At 38.1% G+C, this 21614-nt stretch overlaps 1 protein-coding gene across 1 annotated transcript in view; it reads right to left on the minus strand.

The window, feature by feature from the left end:
* Window positions 1-20661, minus strand: part of SLC39A10 (solute carrier family 39 member 10) — a 195990-nt gene extending 175329 nt beyond the window's left edge. Inside the window, exons 1-2 of the mRNA XM_084523569.1 lie at window positions 20221-20661; window positions 19626-19684 (exon numbers count right to left, since the gene is read on the minus strand). The gene's annotated coding sequence lies outside the window, so the exon portion shown is untranslated. The remainder of the gene's footprint in view (window positions 1-19625; window positions 19685-20220) is intronic.
* Window positions 20662-21614: the final 953 nt, after the last annotated feature.

Here is a 21614-nt window from a genome sequence, read left to right on the forward strand (position 1 = left end):
CTTTAATCAACAGTCACAGTTAATCCAGCTCCTTAATTTATAAACCAGAAATGCATTTGAATGAGAACATTTGTACTATAGCATTCAAAGGCAGTTTCAAGATTTTTTTTCCACATTTGTTGGTGAATATAAACAGAGTATTTATCATGTTTGTTTTTTTAAAACCCTTGGATAACTTCAGTGCTTGTTCCATTCTTTATTTTTTAGCCTAGAAAATGAGATCACAGATGCAAACTATTAATACATTTTCTTGTGTTCCATTAAAATTGGATAATGGAAACAGTGAATAATGCTTAAAAACAGCTTCCCCCTATAGTACATTAATAATTCTTGCTGATTTATAGATTCAAAGAAAGCACTCCTCTTTGTTATGACAGGTGTCTTAGCTCTTTGGAGGGAAACAGCTGCAAATATTAGGAAACAGGAAATTCACAGTAATCTTTGTTTCCTCCTCAGTGTATAGGAAACTGTCAGCTCACCATAGGAGAGGTTTTATTTTTTGTGGGGGTTGGAGGGGTAGGTAGATTGTCTTTACTATTTTGGGAGGGAACTTTTAAGAGGAAATCTTGGGGAAAATGATAGGACAGGAAAAAAATTGTCTTGAGACATACTGTAATGAAATAATTCAGACATGCCCAGAAATAACTACAGAATTCCACCCTGTAACAAGTCATATGAATTATTTAAGATGAGCTATATGTACTGAACCATGCTTGCCAGTGACATGCATCGTGTAGTTACTGATAACAGCGTAGTCTGACCTGACAACAGCACAAACTGATTTTCGTCCTCATTTCACCCAAGCATTGAGGATTGCACAAGTGACAAGGCAGAGATTCAGGCTAATGACAGATACTTTCTGCCAAAAAAATGATCACTCTTGTGTTTTTCCAAAGGAGAACTGGGATGAAATGTTAGGCTGAAATACTACTGCCATATATATATTGTAAAACTTTAGCTTCATTGACTTTATAGACTTCAGTCACCATTTTTCAATCTTTTCGCTCCTCCTTAGTAGCAACTCCAAGCAAGTAAGAAAGTTCAGGCTAGCTGCTCTAGTACTTCAGGAAAAACACATTGCTAAAATGTCACAAACAACTCATGACACACTCCGTCCTTAGAGATGCAGCTTTTGAGTTCCACATTTACAGTGAGTTACTTCAGTAATACTGGAGAACAAATCAACACATCAGCCTTACCCAGACTCCCAAAAGCTTTGGATGGCAAACACAAGGGGTGGGTGGGAGATTGTATCATACTTTTTCTTGCCACTCATCTTAAGATCTTAACAGTCCTCCTCCTCTTTTAGCTCACAGCCTCTTCTGACTCATGCTTCCTGCTGTCTTTCCTCTGTATTAACTTCCTTTGATCTTGGCAGGTTCTGCAATCATAAAGTCTGCATAATAGCAAAAACCCATCACTTTGCGCTTCTCTTGATCTATGCTTAATCCTACTGCTGGTAGGATAGCTTTTTGTTCCTTCTTTCTAGGGGAATAACATTACTCCATCATCTTCATTGTCCTCAGGGGAAGTTGCAGAAAACTGCTATCCACAGAAGGCATCAGTTCCACTGTTTTGTCAGATGAACACCAATTCCCTGACAACTCTTAGGGCTACAGATGCCATTTTACTCACAGACTTGAAGACTCCAGCCTCTAGGTAATTAGCATAAGCCCATAACAAAACACATCAGTCATAAGACCACAGCCTAATCATACAGTGAAACTGGAATCCAGGCTTCCTTTAGCAACGGCTTCCCTGATGCTTGGTGACTTGACAAAAAAAGCAACATGCATTCTGAATCAATTATGGGCTACTAATGTGCCTGGAAATAAAATTAATAGAATGACTGTTGTGAGTTACAAATCTTTCTGAAATATGGACTGCTACATGTAATTTTTATTATTACAAAAAGATGAAAGTAGACTGTATAATATAGAGTGGCCTGATCAAAAATGGCCTAGTCTTTGGAGGAAGGTGTTGCTTTGCAAAGGCTTCAGGGATCTTTGACAACATCCAGCCCATATCCCCTTGTTCTTCTTTAAGAAACTTGTGTTTTTGTTAGGGAAAAAAATACTCTTAAAAACATTTAGTTCATTAATATAAAACATTCTTCTGAAGGATTTTAGTTTTTAGGAAGTGGTTCAGTCCTTCAATATTATCACCACAGATTATATTAAAGTGTAAAAGAAGCAAAGGAGTAACAAAAAGCTCAGCAGGTGGGATATACTTCTTGTAAAAAGGCACAGAACAAATGGTAAAAAGAATGGCTGCTGCAGCAAAATACAGTTGTTAAACAGCCTGCTCAGGCAAAGCTGTTCTGATTTCCTTGAAAAATCTCTAAGATAACTAACAGTGCCAAAAAGGCTGCTGAGAGATCTGTAGGGTCTTATTTGCATTTCACACATTGGCCAGTTGGCAGTCTGGTAGTAAGGATCATATTAGACCAACAGAAAATCTCTCTGAAAGCTTTTCATGAAGTATGTGCAGGACATTAAAGAACAGCTTTTGTTCACTGTTTTTCTTAGCATTATCTGACTGATAAAGTAAACAGTCCTGTTTTCTGGAAGCAAGCATTTATAACCATTTGCATTTATGTAAACTCCTGCTACAGATGAGATGTGCACAGATTTATTGGAAAGAAGTTAAAGATGTAAATTTCATCAATTTTTGAACAACTTTAGATTGTCTTGGTAGAATACTTGTTCTCATTAAAAAGTTTTATTATGCCTGAAGATCTGCCTTATCTTAGGGCAATGGACATCTACTAGAAGATTTTACTTAAATGCAAGTTCCATCACAAGATATGTGATGGAACTTTTAATGACCATACACATGTAGAGCACAGCAAGCAGTAGATACTACTCTAAGCTACTATGAGTACTAAGAAAATGAAATAAAGCATTGTCACAATCATAGAACAGCTTGAGTTGGAAGGGACCTTGAAGACCACCCAGTTCCAAATTTGGAGGGTTTGAAATAACACCAACTTTAATCATATCACACAGTCCTTAGACATTATTTTATTACACAAATAAAACTAATGTTTAAAATTTGCATACAGCATTAAACTTTGAAATAATTTAACAAAACAGAAGTAAACTCAAACTGTGTCAAACAGCAAAGCAGTCTTCAACAGCCTGAAACAGGGATGTTTTTCTTTGGAACAGATGTTTTTCTTTGGACCTGAGAAGCAACTGAACATTCCTATTTATGCACTGAGTTGGTCTGTCTTGATATACAAGCTGTCTTTATTTCAGAGACTCACTACTAAATTCCAATCTTTTTTTCTTTTGAAAGAGTCCAAGACACAGCTAAAATGGCTCTTGCTGTTAGAACTCTCAGGATTGTCAGTCACTCCCAGATTGGGTCGGGGTGCAAATAAAAGAGCTATTAGTGGTCCTTTCCAGAAAGGAAAAGATGAAATTGCAATACGAGATCTAAATCACCATGTAAATCATATCGTGCTACAAATACTATACATAAAAGAGGTACTAGAAACTTAATAGTAGCATATGGAAGAATTCTATTTCTATCACTGCGGGAAGAAAGGAATATCTTGCTGTTGGCCTGCAGCAGCTGCATATTATGAGTTAACTCTACACCCCTTCACTTTGATGGAAGTTAGCCCGTACAGTCCTGCTTACTCCATCATACAAAGATAAAGTTTGACTAGCCTACACAAGGAAGTAGAAGTGGTTCTCATGGGGCCTTTTAACTTATAGACCCTCAAGCCATATGCCCTCATTACTGAGTTACTACATTCACATTGCCAATACTTGGTTTGTGGTGGTGAACATGTAAAGTTGAAAGAATTTTCATTTACTTTACAGTTTAAGAGATACAAAGCCTAGGAAGAATTTTAGATCTCCCACAGTTTCTGCAACCTGATGAACAAGTCTACTTTTCTTTTCATTGGGTACCAAAATGCGGTAGCTATACTAATTTCTCCTCCAAATAAATGTGTCTGCAAAATCATGTTTTGATTTTGTTCAGGAAAGACAAGACTTGAGAAAACATACCCCTTCAATGTGTTTTCTACAGCTGTAAATTGTTGCTCTAGTATGAAAAATAGACTCCTAAGCATTAGATTTTATGAGGCATTCAGTGTTGACTTAACTCTCTTCCCCCTGATTTTTCAGGTAACAGAACTGTACTAAGCGAAAGCCTGAAGTGACATTCTGAGGAATTCAGAATTAAGATGTCTAAGAGTATTAAAACAGACTATCCTGTGAATTGCAAACCAGGTTCTTATACACTGCAATTCCGTGATACATTTTAATACAGTCTATGGTCAGTAACAGATTTAAAGACGTTCATAACATTAAGCATTGGTCCAGTAAAATCACCCAAAGTAGACTGCTGAGCATGAGTTAATGACAGAGGAGTTAAAACTCTTGTTGAATTTGCAGATTTATTAATAATATTTTAATTCAGTTCTATTAAAAAGATGAAAATGTTAGTATCAGTATTTGCTGCATGTAGGCTTACCTGTTTACCTGCACGTATCTGTACCTATGTTATCATATTTGATGTCTAATACTCACTGATAACATGTAATCACTCAAAGCTTACACTGGCAACTCCTTTACAGGGTTGCTAGTCATGGATGACATCTTCCTTTGCATACCTCAGTCATTTTTCAGTACTCATATGATTCCCAACAATGAAGAGCTGGCAGGGGAGAAAAACAAACCTCCCCCAAAACACAACCTTCCCACTGAATGTATGCTGAAACCGATTTTAGAGTAACTGCCCATAGATAGCGAGGGCGGAGAATCACATTCCATTAGTTAAAAAGCTGAACCAGTAAATATTGCACTACTGTAATCCTACCTGCATCTCAGCCAGCCTGGTAACAACCAGTAGGTTGCACAGGAATTGCTAGAGATGCCAGAATTTCTAACTAGTAATTTGCCTCAGTGATTAAACCCAGGTCATATATTACAGTACTATTTAACAGTATTTTAGAGCGTACCTACTGCTACACACATCAATGTAAACATAATAGTAACAATATCTAAGGTCAGGTAACAGATAATACAGCATCCAGCCTTCGAGTACCATATATTTACCAATTCACGTATCAACGGCCCCTAAGGTTGATATTCCAGACTACAGAGTTCTTGAGTTTTAATAGTCATTAAGTTTTAAGTGGAGAATCTGCTAGCCTGTACCTGCTAGACAGCACAAGCACTGAACTCACCCAGCATTCCTGCAGGAAGGTCATCACTTCTGCCTGAGAGTGCTCTGGAAGACGCCAGTCTTGGTTCTCTACACACAAATCCCAGGACACACCTTAGCCCACGGCCTCCCAACAGAACTGTTCCTCAGCTGGTTGCCCACAGTGCTTCCCAGATCCTCACCAGTGACTACCTTCCAGATCCATTCTCTTGTCACTACAGATCTACGTTTCTACTACTGAGACATAGCACCTTTTTTGGGATGTATTAAAACGCAGACCATCCAGATGAATCCAGGTTGCCAAGCATTAGGCTGCTTTGTATAACTGGCTTATCTGACGGTTTATCAACACAAAAATATGAACGTTCAATTCCCATTTTAAGGGATACTGATTATTGTCTCATACCTGAACAAGCAGCAATACAACACAGACAAATTACACGAATGAGATATACTATTCTGTGCCTTTAGAAGGCAGTGTCTTGAAAGGTACTGTTGTGACTTAGCTTTAAACAAAAAACCTTGGGAACTGATTTTTGCAGAGAAAGATCAAGTGTTTGAAGCTGACCTCACTATTATCATATTAAATTATACATAAATATAATGCCTTTATATAACACCTGGAAATACCGTGTGTGGGGAAGAAATCAAGCCTTCAAACAACTTCTACATTGTTTTCCTTTTTGCTCCAGGATTTTAATATGCTGAAGCCACTCAGAAAAAAAATAAGATATTTTTGTTCTATTTCTCCTCCATTTCCCTATCTCTACAGGGAAAAACCCACAAACCTTGAAGACTTGTCTATTTCTGGCATTAATTCTGTATCCAGTGCTGACAAATGCAAGCTTACACTTGACAACTCTGAAGAGGATAGCAAAAGGATAGATAACATGCTGCCTGTGATTATTCATCCTTCTCTTCAAGTCCCCTGCATGGCTTGACTACATCTGTTCTCACTCATCTCCTATGTGATTTTTCAGCCCTTTGGAATAGGCACATCTTTGCTCTGTGTTTGTAAAACACTCACTGTGCTGGTCTGGGACCCTCAGAAACACTTTGAGTGCACTTCAATAATTCTGTACCCTGCCACTTCTTTACCTGCTATCGCAGCATGGAGAAAGCAGTCTGCAGTGCCTAAGCACAGGACTGCCACAATCCAACACCTGGCAAGACCAAGATCAGGAGGGAGCCGCAGAGCATTTTGGAACACAGCATAACCTGAAGTGCTGGGTGTGCAGAAATCCAGTGCCAAACTCCTAACAGCTCTGAGCTTGTGAGATACTAGAAGAGAGCTGATCGTTCAACTTTTCATTTTGCCTCTGAGTGTATTCATTTATTGCTTCAGAGTTTAAGCCAGTCTGCAGCCATTAGATAGTAGGAGTGGATTTACTGCAGGCATTCTGCACAATAGGATTTGTCCTCTGAGATCAAGCCTAATGTTTATTCCTACCTTTTCCATTTCCACCTTCTTACTAGACAGCTTTTCTTGTTTGGGGGGTTTTGGAGTTTTTGCTAATGAGCACCCACAGCAGGAATACAGGCTGGGTGGAAGACTGTGCACACACTTCAGGAAACTTGTCGGCCATCAGAATCAAGCACCTTCTTTATTTGGACACTCCCTAGATCTGCCTGAGCAGTTTGTTGTACTTGAACTGTGACACAGCAGTATGTCTGCTCTTTCATTGCATTGTTTAAAATTCTCACAGAGAAAAAAAGTTTTGTTTCTTATTTCCACTCCTTTCTCCTGAGCATGGTAAGAAAGTCAAAGTGGCTCTAGTGCAGGATAGCATTCATTCCTTTTGGTGCTGTATATGTGAATAGTTATCTGCTTCATAGTCTTAAGCACTACAAATTTTAAAGAAAGTTCTATTTATAGAAGTAATTAAAACATCAAATCAAAAAAAGATTTGTAGTTGGAAACATTCTAGGTAGCTTTTTTTTTTCCTTCTCTTTAGGCCTGTGTTCAAGCTAATGAATAGCTGCAAAGGAGAGCTTCCCATTACCCTTCCCTGATTTTTAATGTTCTCCAGTAGGCAGGAATATCTATAACAGACTGGTCTAACCTGCTTCATTTGCCCACAATGGCAACAGAGGAATGACCTGATCACATTGCTTTCCCCAGCCAACTGGAAGAAATGCTTAAGGAGAGGGACATACTCCAGGAGTAAGGCTCGCTCTGTTCATAACATCTCTCAGGAAGCTCCTTTCACCTGCAAATATTCTTTTCTTATCATCATATCAAGTTAATCATTGTCAATACCATGTAAAATTATTTTACTTTATTAAAAAAAAAAAATGCTGGAAGCTTCCACCAAGTATTATCAGGAAAGAAAAAAGACTGAATGGCACCCACCTTAGTCTTTGCCCAACTGACCTTGAAAGAGGATCTGAAATTACAAAACTAGCACCACAAATGCAGTTAACCCAAGACTGATTTAACTTCAAATTAGTCACTGCCCAGAGTCTAGTTCCAAAAAGTTTTTTTGAAAAACAAAACTTGAATAGTTTTGCATTTGCTAGCAATGAGTTGTAACGTGAGTGTTAGCAGGCTTTTAGAAGTGTTTCTTGGAGATAAAATTTGAATAATCTATGTGGCTTAATTTAAATAATTTATGCATAAAGCATTGCAGAGTTATAATTGTAATTATAATGTTCAGCTCAGCAGCAATGAGGTGCATTTGAAGTCTGATACTGATTGTACTGTATATCTTATGTTCCAAATTTCATTTTGTTTTGAACAAATCCTTTTGAGCATAGGGAGATGGCTCTGAGCTTCACAAAAGTTCCCAAGTGAAGTTTTAAAGAGTTTTTCCTACACATTTCTATTATTATTATTGAAAGTTTGAAATCCAATCTTCCGTGCTTCTGTGCATTAGTGATAAGTAAAGGTGGCTGTAAAGTGCCCCTGGTCGGAGAAGGACTTTTGTACTCTTCTTGTGAAGGAGCAGCTGCTCCTATCAATAATTTCCTGAAGCAATAGGCCTGGAGAGTAAACAATATTTTATACAGATGACAGTGGAACAGAGTACATTATTTCTGAAATTTCAGCACTTCACTGTGGAGAATGGATTAACCCTGTGTGAGGAATTCAAATGATACTTGATTGAATTAAAGGGTTAAATATTTTAAAGAGAAAGAAGTTTTCTGCAACAAAATGGTGTCAGCTTAGGAACCTGGCTCACACAGAGAGAACACTCATTTGGAGCGCTTCAGAAACTGCATGTTGAAGCCTGAGTAGACAACAGGTTTATTCCCACCCTTCATATTAATACTGTTATTTTTGAACTTGTTGGAGAACGTGCCTATAAACAGATGCTAAGGGTAACAAGCAAATATCTAACACAACAACTTGGGATACCGGGCAAGTACGAGGGGAATGGGCAACAGACACTTGTGTGTTCTTCCTAATTAACTTCTACTGCCAGCAGTGGAGATTGAAAGAACATTGTTCTAACCTAGTAGGGCATACATTCTCATGCTGTTTTCACTAAGAAAAGAAGGGTAAATAGTTTGATTCCAAGCACTAACAACCTGATTATGTCTGAGTCCATTAAGTCCCTTGAGCAATGCTTCCAGAAGCCAAGTTGGAGATGAGAGCACACGTATGAATTCCACTGCTTGTAAGCAAGTTTCATAAGCAGCACACATTTAGATAAGCTTCAGGCAAGGACAATGACCTCCAAAAGTTGAACAAACAATTATCAGATTTCCATGGGCGAATGGGGAATGTGCTCCTCAATGTCAGAAGGAGGTAAGAGTTTACATCTGCATCTCTTTTCACAGAGAACATACTGCTCCATACCATATTCTGCTGTTTGAAAAGTAGCCCTGGAAGATAATGACATGAATTGTTGGTGTACTCTCTCTGCAAGGACTGTATTTTGCTCTTTCCATCTTTGTCCAGTATTATCTAAAGTGGTGGACAATTCCACTCACTTTTTGCCTACCCGCATTTATAAGTGCAACATAAGGTCAGAAAACTCTACAAAGTACAGATTAATGAACAGTCTAAGATTTCCTACCGCAAGAATATTCCATATGAAAAAGGTAAGCTAACACTAAAGGAGAAAGCTTATGAGGAAGAAAGGCAGCCACATTTATCTCCACCACCTCCTAACAAACTTACTTCAACATGCTAGGACTAGTTAACCCAGATGGCTCCTCAATCTTAATATTTCAGTTAAAGCAATTACAGGTTCACATATCTTTCAAGGCAGGAAGAGTACAAGTTCCTTCTGCGTTACTACAATAATATGCAGAAAGCATGCATTAATAAAGGAGCTGTTAGCATTGCAGCTAACTCTTACAATTGGCTTCTAATCAGAAAATGAAAAAAAAAAAGCTTCTTTAACAATTACTCAACACTAATTTTGTTTTTAAGAAGGAGGATGTCCCAGTTATTCCATTAAATAAGTTTGAACAACATTAAGTAAATATGAACCTAAGCTTATAAGGAACTTTCTACTTCTCCTTTAATTTGACTGACAGCATTTTTCTGGGATGCTGCAGGAAAGACATTCAGGTGTTCAGCACCAAAACCAGAATAACTAACAATTTGTGAAGCCTTCTAAGTGTCAACAAATGCCCCCCGCCACCCCAAAAACCGATATCAAGTCAAAAGTGTGAAACAAAGCTGAGATCAAATGATGCTATGAGATGATAAAAAACAATTGCTCTTTTAGCATATTTTGGTTCTATCCTAAATGATCACTCTTTTTACTGAATAGCATACTTCCCATAAGCCATTCTAACATACACAACTTGACAGTCACCAAGGAAATAAATCAATCTGTCTTCCCAGAACATCTGTTTGCCACCTCCATTTCCTAGTCAAAGCTGCTTGAGCTGCAGAACCAGCGCAGAAGAGCAGTCTACTACAGCACCAGGCTGAGAAGAAATGCAATGTGCTATGGGAAATGTGGTGCTACCACTACAAGCACTGAAGACATCACAGTGGGATTACAATATAGCCATAAGCAATGGAAATGAAGTTTATATGGTCTTTGTTCCCCAAAGCCCTGAATGTTTAAAAGTGATATTACACAAAAAGGCTGCACAATTCCAAATTGCAGAACCTGATTTTTTATTTTTATTATTATTATTTTTTTTTTATAAACATAGAAAAACTAGAAAAAGTCTTGCAAGGGTTTCTAATACTAAAGCCACACAAATTGATTTACTGACTCTGACAAAAAGCAACCTTCCAAGGTTCAAGCAAGCCTAACCTCCAGCTCAGGACTCCTGAGCACAAACCACTGCAATGAACCCCTCTCTGCTACCCCAATGCCATCTGAAGCAGATTTTGTTCAGAGGCAACAAAGATAGGTTCACTGGATCCTTTATACCAGGACTTTTTCTTGTGTTTGTGCCTCATTACAAGTAACAAAAGCTTTGAAAAACCTACTTAGCTACTGGGGTTAGAAATAGTTGGACGGAGACAGAAGAGGGCAGGGTCAAGATAGCTGTCTTAGTACTGAAGACTTGCTACTTAGCAAGACCCTCTGAAGGGCATGCTGACATGGATTAATTGAATATTTCAGATGCTCAACTCTAGCACCCCACTAAGAAGCCAGGTCATCCTGACTTAATCCAGATTTTAAACGTCCTGAGTCACCTCTGGAGCCCACTATTTTTCTCCACTGATTAGATAGAAAGTATAGGACAAATAGGCTCTGTAATTCAGCACATCAACCAAGTCCTACCTTTCCTGGTCTACTGAAATGTACGCCACTGCAGCTATATTTATTAGGGGCTTAGGAATATTATATGTATCTGAGTTCTAACACTACAACATTGTCCCTCCTGTGCATATGTGGTACCAGTGAATGAAGGACTTGAACAGCAGAACTACTTATAGTAGGCCAAAACAGTGATCAGTGAATCTTCTGCAAGAATTTGAAGTGTTGAATGTAATGACTGCAGCACTGTGCAAACTCGTAGCAAATCCTACTTACATGTGTCAGTATCAGAATATCCTGAACCCTCAGCTGAAACAATATCGGTTTAAGAACCCAATGTCAGTAAACAGCTGACTATACAAGCTGGTATCCGTGCTGCAGAAGTTACATGCAGCATGGTTAACAGATGGAATATACTCAAATTACTCTGCACATGAATAAGGAAAATGTGGGACTGCTGCCGAATGGGGCACATGGCAGCGATAACAGATGCAAAGTACCAAGTGCCTTCTTTCTTCACCAAAAGGTCTCCCACACCTCTATGCTTAGAGGCTACATTCGAGGAGATGAACTAACAGCAGTGAATAAGGATCAAGTTAGGGATTATTGGAGATGACTTGACCCCCAGAAGCCCACAGGACCCCGTAGACTGCATCCAAAGCGCAGAGAAAGCTGGCTGTCACCATGGGGTTTGTCTCATCTTTTTTAAATGTCTAGAGATTAGGGGAGGTTCCTGATAATTGGAAGAATGCCAATACTATAGCCATTTTCAAAATGAATCAAGGGGATAATCCAGAAAATGACATAGCATTTGGCCTCACTCCCTGTGAACATCATGGAACAAGTCCTGTTGGAGCATATATGCTGAAGCCAGCATGGCTTTACAGAGGGTGAACTATACCTGGCTAACCTGATAGCCCTCATTGGATTTGTGAGTTGTAGATTAGAAGATGCCAACTTTAGAAGAATTTCAACATCATTTTCCAAAGTATTTGTATCCAAGCAAGGATTTTACAGTCTGAATGTGTGGGCAGCTAGATGGGTGAATAGGCAATTGGATGGTTGGCTCACAGGACAGCTGTTAACAGGTCATCATCCTATGCAACCAGAGGCCAACAAGAGGTGCATCACAGGGACCCGTGTCAGACATCTTTATCACTGACTGAAGAGGTGACAGTGCTGTGCTGTCAGATTCACACATGACACCAAAAGGGTAGTACTCCTGCCATGCTTGAGGACAGGGCTGCTATTTAGACAGACCTAGAAAGGCTAGAGGAATGGACAGTGAATTACAAAATTCAGCAAACACTATATCGGTCATGTATCCAGGACGCTGGGAACTGAAGGACTGAAAAACAAAGAGGGCTAAGAACATCCTGAGCTGTATTAACAAGACAACATCCAGTAGATGACTGGAGGAGATGCCCTTTACCCAGTACTTATTATAGCATTAGACTAACTCTTGGAGGAAGGGAAAACACCAAGTAGTTAATCGGCAAGAATAAAATCAGAAAGTCTTGTTTAAAAATAAAGTATTTGCTAAATGCAACTTGTTTTTCCAAAATTAAAGTAGTGAGGATCCAGATAATGAAACAGACGCTCGCTCCTGGAATTTAATAAATTGAAGTTGATACTGTGCTCTTCATCTCCAAAATAAGCTGCTTTATCAAAACAACCAGTTTGATAATCAAACAAGCAATCTGTTTGAGTTAAAAAGGGATTAAGCAAGTGAAACCTTTAGAAGCCATGCTTCACTTGTTTAGCGGTCAAAATTACAGCTGCTGTAGGCTTTAAAGCTTCAAGTTCCTTTCAAATCACTGATAACACACAATAGATATAAGCAACCATTTCAAAAAAATGAGATCAATTTATAGATTAATTTTCTTTAAAACTCCTCTATAACTTCATTTTTGCTAGAGAAATCCTGTTTCGGTCTGTAAATGATAACGTGCACCACACCTAGAAGTAAAGACTGACATAGCAAAAAAAAAAAATTAAAAAAATCCTGCTACTTCAAAAGCTGCAACCCTCAGTTCGGAGTTCAAACTTTTTTTGCACCACATCTTTATGGCAATATTTCGAGATGAATTGATAGAAAAGTCAAGATGTCAAACTGGTGGAAAAACATATATATATATATTTTTTTTTTGATGGCATGGTTTAGAAGCATAAACTACATTTACTTTTTTCTCAGCAGAGAAATAGTTAAGGTAGAGCAAGTTACTTTAAAAACTAAAGTGAAAGCAGTTACACAGGATTTTGCATCACTTCAACTCCATTGCTTTGTAAGCTTACTTAAATTTTAATCAGCCTTATAACCAATGTTTTGAACTTACCAGACACTATATCTGATAAAAAAAGCATTGAGTACTCCCTTCCAAGACAGACATCATAGACCGTTTAAAGAAGTAGCTCAAACAATTGCAGATAAATGCTTCAACTGCAAATAAAAATGTTCATAAAAATACATCAAAAAATATATTTTTTAAACTAAGAAGTCTCCTGACAGTCTCTTTGGAGTCTTGCTGCATTTATAATGTTCTTGCAGGGTTAGAAAGCACAGATCTTGTTTGGTAAGTTTCGTAAGTTCAGACTTCTCTGTCACCCTTGACATACATCTGCTAATGCCAACTAAAGTGAAGAGGAAACACCACCTCTCCCCATGATGCCTGACTACATGACTAAGAGAATGATCTGGTATTTCATAGTGGGGAGACATCAGTTACTTCTCCACCTGTATTGCTGGTGTAGAGCTTGCACAAAGGCACACCAAATATGATACAATCTAGTCATTGCAGGTCACAGCATTCCAAAGTCAGGATGCCAAAATCTTATTTAGCTACCATCTTGCCAATTCTTTTAAATTATGCTAAGATAGGCCAAATAAGATCAGCTGATAACTTCCCTGCAAATCTCTTTTTAAAGAACAGTTTTAACCTTTGGGCTGTTTGTGCATACACTTTTGATTGCAGTTTGCACTCTTGAACTTGCTATACACTGTGTCTATCGGTTATTGAACATCTATTTAAACAGGAATTTCAACACTTCTCTTCTAGATGCCAGTGACAGAGCCTGCTGTAGTTGTAGTGGTAAGGACTGAAGCTCACAGCCACCCATACCAGCACTCTTCCTTCAATCCTACTTTGAGCACTGGTTAGATAAAACCAGAATAAAGAGGAATAGTTTTACTTATCACAAACATTAACGTCTATAACCTTATGATGCATATGGCTGTTCTGTACCAGAACTTCCTCTTCCTTGTGTTTAGTCCATCTTGTGCTTACAGTACTTTCCATAACCTCACAATATGAAATTAGACTATTTTATGCCTTTTGTTCCTATAGTACTTTCAACTTCAGAATCACAAAGAACTCAGTAACAGCAGCTCAGTAACAATAAATCTTCAAAGAGCAGGAGTACTATTCTGTCTTTTACAAATAGGGAATTTGTGATCTGTAAAGTGCCTATTATGCCTGTAAAGTGCCTATTATGCTTAGACAATATTACATCCCTGTAGAAAGTCTTCTGGTAATATAATTTGTCACTGCCCCAGGTATACATCTGTTTGTCTACTTTGGTGGAGAAGCCTCCAGAGCTTTAATAGAGGGTACCCTCAGCAGATTCTCTTCACAGCTTCTTTCAACATGAAAAAAAAAAAGTCTCAGAACAGGAGTTAAAACCCAAGATAACCTCATTCTCTCCCCTGCAACAAAATCCATGACATAATCCCACAGAAGAAATCGCATACAGAACAAAATATGCAGAACAACCCTAAAATGAGATACACTTGACAAAAGAACTACAAAAAAAAATCCTAATTCTATTCTGTTTTTTCTTTTACTAATCTAAAAACAATACTGCTTTTACAATCCATGATGAGGCAAGGCTCCAGCTGTTAGTGTCCCCTGCCAATCAAAGTAACTGTGTTCAGTCAGCAATTCCACCATGCTTCTGTAAAACTGCCCAAAACAAAAACTGTGCTGTAACAACAACAAAAAAGACAGAAAACCATACCAAACAATCCAGGTTTAGCTGGCTGCAGCAATTCATGAACTTGAAGCAGTCAAGATCAAAGACAATTACACTGACATATTAAAATGTAAAGTTGAAAAAGGAGAAGCATGCATGCAGAATTATGCTGCATATCCACTACACATGATAGACTGTCTGAAGCTCAACTCACTCATCTGAATATTTCTATTCACCTGACCTAGTATATACGTCAAAGACTAGAGGGGGAAATATGACATGATAAAAAAACTATATTAAAGAACCTGACACCTGTGAAAAGGATATAAATTCAGGGGCTTGGATTACCTGTAGCACAAGTCACAGAACAAAGACCTTGTTTTTAATAGTACATGGTGTTTGTCCCACAGCAGGCAACTGTCTCTTATAACTGATGTCTAAAGTAACACTGATTGATGCTGTTTCTCCAATCATTTTCCAAACCTTCTTGTTTAACGAGGTGAGCTGCACAATGGCAGTTTATTTACCTGCTGGCAACCCTTTTCTTTGAAGGGTCACTGCTCTTAATTATAGTGGCACCTGCTTACTGCTCTGCTTTTAGGTCTGTCAACGTTTCCATTATAAACCCATTTTTAGATGTTTCTGTAATACCCTTCAAGTCCACTGTGGGTTGAAGCAAGGCTCACAAGGTTTTGGCAAGCTTTTTTTTTTTGTAAATAATCATGGCTAGATCCCCTAAAACCCAGGAATGTCTCTCTGCTGCTGCATTGCAGGAAGGTTTACCATCCTGTTGTAAAGAAACAAACATTTTTCAGGGAGGAAAACCTTAAATGTAAAGGATTAAAGTCTATGCAAGAAGAAATGCTTGCACCTAGAACACAGTTTAGTACTCTGCTATCTCAAATTTCTTGTATTAGGAGGGAGTTGCTTCTCTGCCTTGGCTTACCGTAATTACTATAGGATATGAATGTTTTTCCTCCCTCACATTGCATGGAGGCTGAGGGTCTTCGGGTAATGCAAAAAAGAAGGAACTAGTGCTTGGGTATGGAGTTCAGGATTTCAGCTTTGCCATTAAGGTAATAGCTTCCGTGACAAGATTTAGATGATTTGCAAGAACTCTTTGCAGGTACTTGTTGGGTAAGTTACTGGGAGAAGACTGTGAAGGGAAGAAAACGTTCATACTAGCATTGGTAGTTGCAGCCCATTTCTTTTCATAACACCACATATTTCTGAAATGCAGAAATATTTATGCATTTTCTAATCTTAGTCACTTTCATACCACTAATTCATGAGTTTTTATTTTGATTAAGACAGACAACTAAAGGAACTGTACAGCAGAAAACAACGTATTCCTTAATGCAGCTCCAGAAAACACTTCTTACCATGTATTCCTTTTGCTATAATCATCTGAATGAAAGAATCTTGCTTCTGATCCCAAACAAGTAATTCAATAAATCATACATGCACATTGTAGTGGATCTGCAACATTAGGTTTAGAATAACAATGACAAAGATACAAGACACCTGGTCTTTTGTCAAAGATGTTCAAATCTTCCTGTCTCATGTAGCAAGAAGTCATTTTCTTCCAATATTCAAACAAAGTTAAACTTCAGTATCATCCAGACTTAAGAAACTAACTAGGAAGTCATTTCTCAATGCACGTTATAACTATAAATATAACAGAAGCAGCAATCTTATGATCTGGTTACTGTTTGGAGAGGAATTTAGCTTCTCTTGGGCATTAGGAATGAACAGATTTCTATTTGAATACTGGATGGCAGAAGTCTGTGTTTCCACTAGAACGTATAGTGCTTATAAACACTCAGAACACCACTGCAAATTGAGAACTATTAGGTTTTAGTCAAATTAGAGGGGAAACCTCTGTTCATGACAGACTACAACATTGTAAAAAAAAACTCAGACTTACTGGAGAGGTACCATCACACTTTAGTGTGATCCATGTAGGAGCTTGTACTAGATACTAGACAGACTGCCCAAGTTAAGACAACTCCATTTGTACTCAAACATGTAGTGGATGACCAAGTCTGCCTGAAGGTCTGAAGGATTGAGTTCCTCAGCAGTTATGAGTGCTGTGGCATGCCATTGGAGCCAATGGCAGATTTCCCAGTTGTCTACTCCAGGCAGATCTTGTTCCAGGGCATAACCTGCAGCAAGGTCTGTCCAACTGATTCAACTTACTACGTTATCCTGTTTTTAAGAGTTGAGATCACATTGGAAAGATAAATATTATCCTTTTTTCTTATTAAAAACCCAGGCTTTAAAGAACTGAAGAAATAAACAGGTAAATGCATTATTTGCAGTCACCCAGGACCAGTCATTAACAAGAGACAGAATGCCTTCCACATTGTCAGTTCACATGCCCTCATATAACAAAGAATTTGCCTTGGCATGCAGGCAGGCATTTATACATTGTAATGATTTAAGTGAACACTGGTTTGTATATAAGTGAAACAACTATGAACAACCACAAAGATTTGGCTATGTAAGATAGCTTTTTCAGATCTTATTAAAAAAAGCATGTACACACATGTATGCACCTGAGGAAGGCAAAGTAGTTTCCAGCCCAATTATATCAGCTTTTCACTTCCAGAGCTTCAAAAATTACCAAAACAATTTCCATCATATTCATAAGGCCACAGAAAAACTATTTAATGCACCTTTATGGGAATTGAGAATATCCTCTCCTCAAAATTGATGCTGAAATTAACAGAGAATAAGAGAATAAATAGCTTTTTAATCTGATCATTTTAGATTTGCAACCAAAAAAAAAAAAAAGAAAAGCAGTGGCTTCCTTTGATCTGAGTCCGTTTTTATTTCATCTCATATCAAGACTGAGATAGGATATTATTAATTCTAAGTCTAAAATCTGGATACGAAAAATGTGAAAGAGATCCTAAAAGGACAGGTACGCTGCCATGAATTTGTTTTAACTTTGAGGTGCTGCAAAGCACAATTTTCTAGTGTGACAGGATAATGAAAAAGTTATACGTCACCTAGTACCACACTTTAAGACACTTTTACTATTCCAGATAAACAACACTCATTTCTTTTGCTCCAGGATTGCCTGAGATAGAAGGTGCCTGTCTCTAATTTGGTACCACTATCAGCAAGCTTTCAACTGTCTCAGTAGTCCTCTTTGCCCCATATCTCTTCAGAAGTTACTGGAGTACCACAAAGCATATATCACATTTAAAGGTGACCTTGAAAAGAAAGAAATGGGCATGTTCCTTTTCTTTACAAATCAAGGACCAAAGAAAAAAATCTGTAAGGTTTTAAACTGGGTATTTCAATTCTGCTATTGCTGATGAATGAATTCAATCTCATCTGCCCTAATATTTCCCATATAAATCCAATATATATTGCCAACTTTCTAACTCAACTTTAATTACATTCAAGCAGCAAGTGATTTTCAGCAAATAAAGACAATTTGGGAGATGCAATGCAAGTACCCAAGACAGAAATCCAAACATGTTATCTCTGCGCTTGTTTTGAGCTCATCTAAGAACACAATAGAACAGCAACAGCATGAACACCTACCTGCAGTGATTATGGGAGTTATTACAAGGCCTTATCCTGCATCTCACTATTCCAGAAGTTCATGGCAAGGGCCCTCATACTTGGTATACAGCCAAAATTTTAAGACAGATTTGTTACAGTTATACATAAAAAATAAGTGTTAAACAAATACATAACACTGAGTCTCTGATTGCTGTTTTTCTGATGTTAGCAGATATCATTCTAATGCTAGAATTGACTCTAACTACCTACATGTTGCTCCAAACTTGTGTTATAAAAGGTTTAAAAAAATCAAGAAAACAGAAGAGAAAAAACAGCAGGTCTCTTAATTATTTTATCCTGTAGATAAAGCAAAGAAATAACTATACATTGTTGAGACTGATGATTTCATATCATCCTTTCTATAGCTTTCAGAGCAGTGCCATCCAATAACATTTAAAAATAAATATATTTATTTCTATTTGTAATTAAAATACTTATTTTAAAATATTTACATATATTACTATATGTCTTTATTATTTTATTTATTATTTTCTATTAGTAATATTTTTTATTTTAATATATTTATGTATTTTTAATATTTTGTATATTTTATTTTACTTTTATTTTTAAATATTTAAATTACTTTAAAATATAAAAAGTTATTTTAAAATACAAAGAAGTTATAAAACTTTAAATATATATTTCAGAATAGAATCAAATATTGTGAAAATTTAATGTAAATAGAAAACCTACAATAAGAAGTGGATCCCCTCATTCTTTATAATGCAGATGCCTTAAGGTCTGTCACTGTAAGAGCTTTAATGGGTACAAAGGCTGCTACTGTAACAAAAAAATTCAGCAAAAAAGAGAGATAGGCTAGACCATGAGAGCTCAAGGAAGGTGGGCCAAGTACCACCTCCGCTGTAACGTCGCATTATGATCCCCCACACAAAGTATAAGAACTAACTGTTTATGATCAGTACTGCTGATCCTAGCCTAGATACTCCCTTCATCAGGCCTTTAGAAATTGTACCAACATTTTCTTCCCGTGCTCTCCCCTCTCTTTGCAAGACTACACTTTTACACTTTTTTTTGCAAGATTACACTTTTTTTATCACCACTATGGGTGTGCTTGCAACAAGTAAACTGACTCTTGGAGGTACCTGAAGAAACTTCATGTTCACTCAAGCCCTGTTCATTGCATGTTTCTGGCAGATTTGATTTCTATGAGAAAGCAAATCAACCCACCCCCCCCAAAATAGGCAACAAACTCACCAGGCTGCATCAGATCCTCTGTGGAGCCATGATCTTTCTCCTCTTCCTCAGCGGGGTTTCTGTAAGTTGAGATTCAGTTACTCCAAAGCAACTAGGAATGAGATGCAGGCCAGCCCAGCATCTCTCCCTGAAACTGCAGCTTTCCCTCAGCCTGTCGTTTTGGCATCTTATTTTTCTTCAAGGAGGCTTTTTTAAAGTTCCCTCTGAGCCCCTGTGCAGCCCCCAACCCAGAAGACACGGGTTTCCCCTCATGGGGGCCCAGCCTGCCCCTCACACCGAGCAGACCTAACACCGTGTAATGGTGCCATTTTGCACCCCTGCCCTGAGAGGGAACAGGCTTCACATTCCTAACACTGTACTTCGCCAAAGCACACATAACCACACAGAGGCAATGCTGACCAGATAAAGCAAACCTAACAGGCAACATTTCCACCAGCACGAAGACATCCTCAGTTGCTGCTCCAACCTAGGTGCTGCTCCTCCTGCCTCACCTCCACCTGAGCAGCTCCCAGCCCCACCAATGCACCTCACGCTCTGCAAGAGCCACTCTTCATGAAATGGCTGCCTAGCCCCACTGCCCAGACCCCTCTAGCACTTTATTCACATCCAAAGAGCTTCAGCTGCACTAGGACAGCCAAAACCCCACAGCCACCTACTCTCAGAAACCTTCATACCAGGTACATCATCTTCCTTATGTAAATGAAATGGGCCCAGAAGGAGGAAATTAGCGTAACAATCCCAGGTGTTTTCCTGGATTGTGACTCTTCATCTAGTCTGTCAGAGTATTAATGCTGACAGAGCATCTTTCTGCATCTTAGAAGGTTTTTACTCCATTTTGGCAGAGGGACAATGGGGTTCCATGATTTTAATTGCTGTTGAGGCCTCTTCACTAAAGAAACAACTGGAGCAAAGCACTGGAAACATTAAAAACTATGTATGGTTGCCTGAGGAAACATACTATGATTCCCTGACTGCCTTCACTGCTCAAATCTTGCCCAATTTCAAGCATCTAAGGCAGAAACCTTAAAAAAGGACCAAGTATCTACAGGTATGATGAAAATTGGAGCATTTTTTTCCCCTTTAGAACACACCAGCATGTCTGTAACTTGAACCAGCCACTACATGCTGCCTGACGGTCCCACAGCAAGAAAGGGAAGGTGGGACAGCAGTGCTGCCATTGTGGGAGGATGTAGGGGCAGAGCCTGTCTTTATGTCAAATCAGAGTCTGTTAATTTTGCCAGAGGAATTACTTATTTATTTGGACTTATTTGGATCTTATTTGGATATATTTTTTTAATTTTAATGTTTTTATCTTTATCAGCTTGAAAGACTTAGACAATGGTTTATTTCTGTGGAAAGATGTTGTCATGGACATGTACGATGTCATAGAGCATAAAAATGAAGTTCATGCTATCTCATGATAGGATAGGAGTATACCTCATGCTAATGCTCTTGGTAGCTTTTTTGAAGGAATTACAGAATGTCTTGGAGACATTTCTGTCAAGTCTGTTTTATCAAAGAGAAGCCCGAAACCTACAGTTCATTAACAGGGTGCCCTTGGCAGAAAATGTTTACCTTCAGGATTTAAAGTATAGGGACTCTGGTTAGCAGAGATTGAATGCTTTGCTAACTCATACAATATATAATGAAAGCTTAATAAAATAAAGTATATCTAGTTCATGAAGTCTCTTGATACTGTGTTGTAATTTAGTCCACCAACAGCCTTTATTTAAAGTTGGATTCCATGAGTCTGTTATAATGAGCTAAAAAGTGCATGGATAAGCAGTTATTTCTGAAAATGTGGCTCCCTATCGATGTATATTTTGCACAGCCTGTATATCTTAATTGAATTGAAATAAGCATGGGACCCTAGGGTTTTTTAGGTCTAGTGAGGCATTAAATACTCCAAAAGCACAATAAAAAAATAACCACCTCAACTACTCCAAACTATTGAGCTATATTGCTTTAGCTCTGGGCACAGCTCTACAG

This window comes from Aythya ferina (genome assembly GCF_964211825.1).
Source record: "Aythya ferina genome assembly, chromosome: 6".
Taxonomy (NCBI): Eukaryota; Metazoa; Chordata; class Aves; order Anseriformes; family Anatidae; genus Aythya; species Aythya ferina.